The sequence below is a fragment of the Blennius ocellaris genome (assembly GCF_963422515.1).
Source record: "Blennius ocellaris genome assembly, chromosome: 2".
NCBI classification, from domain to species: Eukaryota; Metazoa; Chordata; class Actinopteri; order Blenniiformes; family Blenniidae; genus Blennius; species Blennius ocellaris.
In genome coordinates, this window is record NC_137651.1 from 26,721,271 (window position 1) to 26,727,270 (window position 6,000).

A 6,000-nucleotide genomic window follows, 5' to 3' on the forward strand; every position below is an offset into this window, starting at 1 on the left:
CGGGCGGTTGGCACAGCCAAAATAAATTTCTTCAGACAAAAAGGAGCCGAGTACAGAAAATTACATTATTTGTTCGACAAGACCCTGGAGTGTCCGACATTTCTTCTTGTTCTTAAGAAGTATGAATTTGACTTTAGTGTAGACTGAAGAAACACTGCAAATGCTTATGCACACCACAGACAGATAAATCGTTCTTGTGCACATGCTCAGTAGATGGACAACAATTAGGGATGCACCGATCCAAGTTTTTTCACTTTCGATCCGATATCTGAATTTGCATATCTGCCAATTCTGACACCAGAACTGTTTGTTATAATATTATAATTATCATTATTGTTGATTTCATATGAGATTGTAATAAACTCCTCTCTATAGGCAAGTATGAAATGTAGGAATGTATGCATGTATTCTCCCAAAAGGCAACTTGAGATTAGTAAAAGGTGAGAAAAGGAAGCAGTAGAAACTATTTTTGTTCCATTAGGACAATGTGGAGGTCTGTGTGACGTTATGTATTTATTGGTCTGCATGTATGGATGTAACCTTGCAAAAACTACTGACCCGCATTGCATGAAATCTTCAGGAACAAAATCTTCACCAATGCAATAGATTTTGGGATTGAAAAGCTCCCAGAGAAGTTATTTACTTGCTCCAACAGTGTGTTCAAGTAACACAAAAGAATAGGAACCAACAGAACATAATTTAAACTTAACGCTGCAACAACATGAAGCGACTGAAACGGCTATGACAAATTATGGAATGAGTGGTGTGGCGTATCAAATAACCTTGAAAATCCATTGGTTTCCATGGTGACAAATGTGGCATTGGTGAAAGTATGCGCTCTACCGAGTGCCCATTCTGGTTCTCTGACAGTAATCTGTTACCATCAAAAGTAGTGCAGCTTCTCTAATGTATTCTTTTATAATGTGACATTTCCCCACTGCCAACCATAAAAACTCCAGCCAAAGTAATAATTGGACTTTGAAAAATCTTTCTAGAAACTTGAATAAGCCTACAAAACAAGCTTGGATACAGGAGAGCAACAATAAAAGAAATCCTGTCAATGTATAACACTGAATAAGGAGCAGTGACAGTTCCTGATGTGCACGTTCTTGCTTGAGGCAGTGGTGAAATGTGAGAGAAATCTGGGATGAAAGAAAGCCAACAGGAAAAAGAAAAAATCACCTGGATTAAAAAAATAAATAAATGCATACTTGTAATTACAGGAACGACTGAGTGGAAATGACCCACAGATTATTCGAGCGCTTGCACGTTTGGCCTGCCCGACGTGACGAGAGCTCCGGAGAAACGTGAGGGCCGTGCTTATCGAGCCCATCATCACACCTACGGCTTGGCTTTGTATCTGGAAAGTTCACTTTGATGAACGTCCCCATTTGAGTCATCCAGTTTTGACTGTTGACGAGTTGAAAACTTGCAAACAAACACAATTTTCACAGCACGACGAGTCAAAAAAATCCGGAGATTCCTCTCGACTGTGCTCTTTAATAAACAGGCTATTTCGTTAATCGGCCGTGAACGCGTCAGGAGACGGCCGGCCCGCAAAGGTCCAGCGAGATCGACTTTCCAAACACGTGTAAAACAATAAGAAGAGGCATCTACTTGCTTGTTGTCCCAATGAAACGGTGTACAGTATCCAATGGTTGAACCTGGAGTTGGCTCAGATTACGTTCTCACTCCTAGCACGTCAGTTGGCTTGGAAACGGACCAAGACCTGCACGCTCGCTGTGGTTTTATGGTGCAGAGTTCAACTGGCGCTGTTCTCACCTGAACTAGCGGACAACGGTTAAAGCAACGGTTAAAGCGCCGCTCTCTAGTTGCCTGGTGTTACTGAATGTATTGAGGTCACTTGAAAGTTTTGAGAAGCAGCAGTCGGTGTACTTTCCACTGACAGGGCTGTATGCAAAACACGCCAAAAGATAAGCACACACACAGAAAAGCGGCAAGACACCACAGCGCGGGAGCATTGCTATGAGCATAAGTGCACGCGTCTTTAAAAAGATTAAACTTACTATATAGTTTCTCCCCCCCCCCCCACCTCTCTTTTAAACAATGCCTATACAGTGCATCACTTAAGGGGCTTTGCATATTCTGCCGTGTGGAAACGTTCTCAATGTCACATTATTCTTTCATAGCTCACCTTAGCGGCGCTGCCTGTAACTCACCCCAAAGTTCTCAGATCACCTAGCCAGATAAGAAACACTTTGTCAGCAGCTCACCAAATCTGTGTCGGCTTGCACTCTGGCGGTTTGTGTGGACATGCAGCAGCTACCACCCACTAACTCATTCAAATCAACTACAAAAAAAAAAAAAGAAGAGGCAGGGAAGAAGGGTTTTTATTCACGCCGGGAATACGTCAATCAATACGCGCGCTTATATTTTGCTGTGCTGTTACATTTATAGATACACAAGCCTTTTTTGGTACCGGAAGGCAGCTTTCACTGTCATCAGAGCTGACACTTGTGTAGGGAAGTGTGCAGTTTCAAGAAGAGTGACCAAAAAACCAAAACATTAATCCTGGATATACCTAATTGTCTTGCACAAAGGTTCCTTCAGTACCAGAGACCCCAGAGGACAAGGCATACTGTAAAACACAAGGCACCGAGTGAGCAGGAGGACTGCCTTTTGGTGAAAGTCTGAAGGAATACAAAAAACGATGCTCCTCGACGAACAGAGATATTTGACTTCCAGTGGAGAGAAACACTGAGTGTACTGGAGCCCTGAGAGACAATTCGGATCAAGTTGCAAACTCTGTTAGGTGCTATATATAGCTCTCCAGGATATTGTAGATACACACAGAGCATGAAGTGCCTCTGCACGGAAAACAGCAAGAAATGTAGCCCGTGTAGCATGATCACAGCATGATCAACAGGCTGCACCGAAAGGATGCAATACAGTGAGACGTTCAGAGGAAGACGAGGCTGGAAGAAAAGCCTTGTTCATGCTTTGTCGGCATGTGACACGCAGCTGGAGAAGTGGTAGCAGCAGCAGCAGCACTCAACCTTGTGATGCTGCAGCTGGATCTCTGCGGCGCGTGCACTTCCTATTACGAGCTCTTTGTACGGCAGCGGAATAAACGGATAACGTCGAGTTTTGGAAGTGACAGCCATCGTTACGCAGCCTGTCACCTTTGCTGGACGCTGTGTTGCCGTTTTGCACGGGAGAACAAAAACACACACACACACCCCGTCAGATACAGCTAGCTGGCGGGCTAATGTCGTTAATGTTGGGGATAATAAAGTTGAGTGCGCAAGTGTTTTTGAGGACACGTGCCCCTGATGTGAACCCGGGCAAAGAGGCGCGCGGCGGGAGCGCGAGGACTTGCTGCGCCACCTTCGGCTAACTTTAGCATGCTAATTCACGTCTCCGCTAGGCTACTTGCTTTGCTTGTAAGCTGACGTTGCCGTAACACACACACACACACACACACACACACACACACACACACACACACACACACACACACACACACACACACACACACACACACACACACACACACACACACACACACACACACACACACACACACACACACACACACACACACACACACACACACACACACACACACACACACACACACACACACGCGAGCCCATGCTAGCTAATGGGATTTGAACTTTATCGGCGTGCAACTAGCGACCCAAACACTTCCCCTCCGAAAGTTACGCACGTTAAAAGCAGACAGCTGGAGCGCGAGGAGGGAGGGAGGGAGGGTGGGTGAGGAAGAGGAGAGGGGGGGACGTGCTAACGGGCTCCCCGCAGCGACTGTAGCTCTGAAATGTACTCTACCCCATTCGGCTGCCGTTTCAGATCTGAAGAGGGCCGATGTCAGGACTTGACGGCCGGTCGACATTCCCCGGAGTGTCCGCCTCCGCCTCCTCCTCCTCCTCCGCCGCCGCCGCCGCCGCTCGGCTCCGTCTTCTTCCCCGAGCCGCTGCGCAAGATGGTCCCGCGACTCCCCGACCGAGCGACCCCGCTGTCTGTCTGCGGAGCGGACCGGGGGGGTTGTGGCGGCGGTGATAGATAACGTCTAGGGGGAAGTTTCGCCCGGATTGAGAGGACGCGTCACCTTGCAGCGGTTCATGACTCCCACTGCTGGAGATGCAGAAGGGCAGGACGCCGCCGCCGCTCGCCTCTTCTCTCCATATCGCTACGATAATTAGTGTGGCCACACGGGCATCCGTATGTCACCGAGCTGCTGCTGCCGCTGCTACCGCCGCTGCTGCTGATCTGATACGATCTGATCTGATCATCTGTCTGTCACACTGGACTTCTGGACTCTGATCTTCATCACGTCATTATTACATTGCACGGCTTTTCTTTCCCGCATTAATATATATATATATATATATTAAAAATAAGAATAAATAAGAAAAATCTTTATCTGGACTTTAAAATACATTTCCCCCAACACTTTTCTCCTATGCATTTTATTTCCACGATTTAATTAATTATAATAATCCACCTTTTTATAATACACGTTTGCACTCGTTTTAAACATCAACATACAGGTAAATATAACTCAACATAAAGACCTAATTAATAAAAAGTGGGGATCCAATTGCACTATTAAACCATTTATCTTCCAGATACATACTCCCTCTAGTGGTTTGGGTAGCAGGAGAAGACATGGTTGCTTTCCCTCAAATGAACTCCAATATCTCGTGGGTTTAATTCTTGGAGAGGCTAAATTCATGAACAGAAGCAAACTCCTCTGACTTCTCCTGGCTGCCATCAAGCTCAAGCAACACAAGTATGACAAAACACATACAAGCTTTTTTTTTTTTTAATCCTGCATAATCTGTAATTTGCATGTTCTCCTCATGTGTGCATGAGTACTCCTACTAATTCCCAAAACATGCATTGCGGGACTAATTGGTGTGAATGGCAGAGTTTGTTTCTGTGTTTGTCCTGTGATGGACTGGTTACCTGTCCAGGTGTGTGAGTCCTGCTGGGATTGACTCCGGCGCACAGGATGAAGCAGTATCGAAGGCCCATGGATGGATAGTTGGATCAGTTTCTTCCAGAAAACTTGGAAATCAGCTATTTATCTATACATAAAAAGTTTTAATGTTCTGGATGGGGCTGCAAGGTTGTGTAAAGCAGCGGTCCCCGCACCTTAAAAGCCGGTCCTTGAAAATATTGTCTGACATTAAACCGGTCCGTGGCACAAAAAAGGTTGGGGACGGCTGGTGTGGAGTTTCTCCCGCCGGACATGAAGCAACCAGTTGAATGTCAAGTGAAGACTCATCAGCAAATTCTCGAGACCGACGTAATGTCAGCTTAGGAGAGGAATGAAAAGATGCTTCGGGGTAGGAGAAGAGGTCTGCAGCTGATCAGCAAACTGACTTACATGGTCATGATGGTGCAGGTTGACTGTCCCCCTCTTTTACCCGACCTTCTCCCTTCAGACAAGACAGAACAGACTGGCATTAATCTCACTGATGGAGCAGCATCGCACCTGTTGGCTGCAAGCATTTTTTAATCATTGAGTAATTAAATAGCCAGAGATTTTTAATCATATGCCATGTAGTCGAGGTGTCCATTCCACCTTACTTTCTCATCATACGCCAAATCAGGACGGTAATACAAACCGTCTAGACTAGAGTATAAAATACTTTTTTTTTTTTTTAATGAAAGAATGAAATAATCAATTTCGCAATATTCATCTGGTTTTGCTTATTTTTAGACATTGCATGTAACTGTTTGCCAAGAAAGTGTATTTTCTAATCAAGGAAAAGAATACTCACTGCAGCAGCATTGGTTATGATTCAATAATTTCTAGCTGCAGGCATAGCTGCTGCCAAACGGACCAGCCCGGAGATATTTAAGCCTGAGTGAAACAGCCGGCAGAAAGACTGTGCCGCATTTGTATATCAATATATGAAGGCAAAAAAGAAAGAAAGAAAAAGATGCTCTGAATTCCATCACACCACCCAGGTATGTTTAATCTGTGGCCATGATTCTCTGTTGGGCATC

General features: G+C 45.2%; 1 protein-coding gene across 1 annotated transcript in view; it reads right to left on the reverse strand.

The window, feature by feature from the left end:
• bcl9l (bcl9 like) overlaps nucleotides 1-4,148 on the reverse strand; it is a 30,348-nt gene extending 26,200 nt beyond the window's left edge. The window contains exon 1 of the mRNA XM_080507550.1: nucleotides 3,811-4,148. The gene's annotated coding sequence lies outside the window, so the exon portion shown is untranslated. The remainder of the gene's footprint in view (nucleotides 1-3,810) is intronic.
• Nucleotides 4,149-6,000: the final 1,852 nt, after the last annotated feature.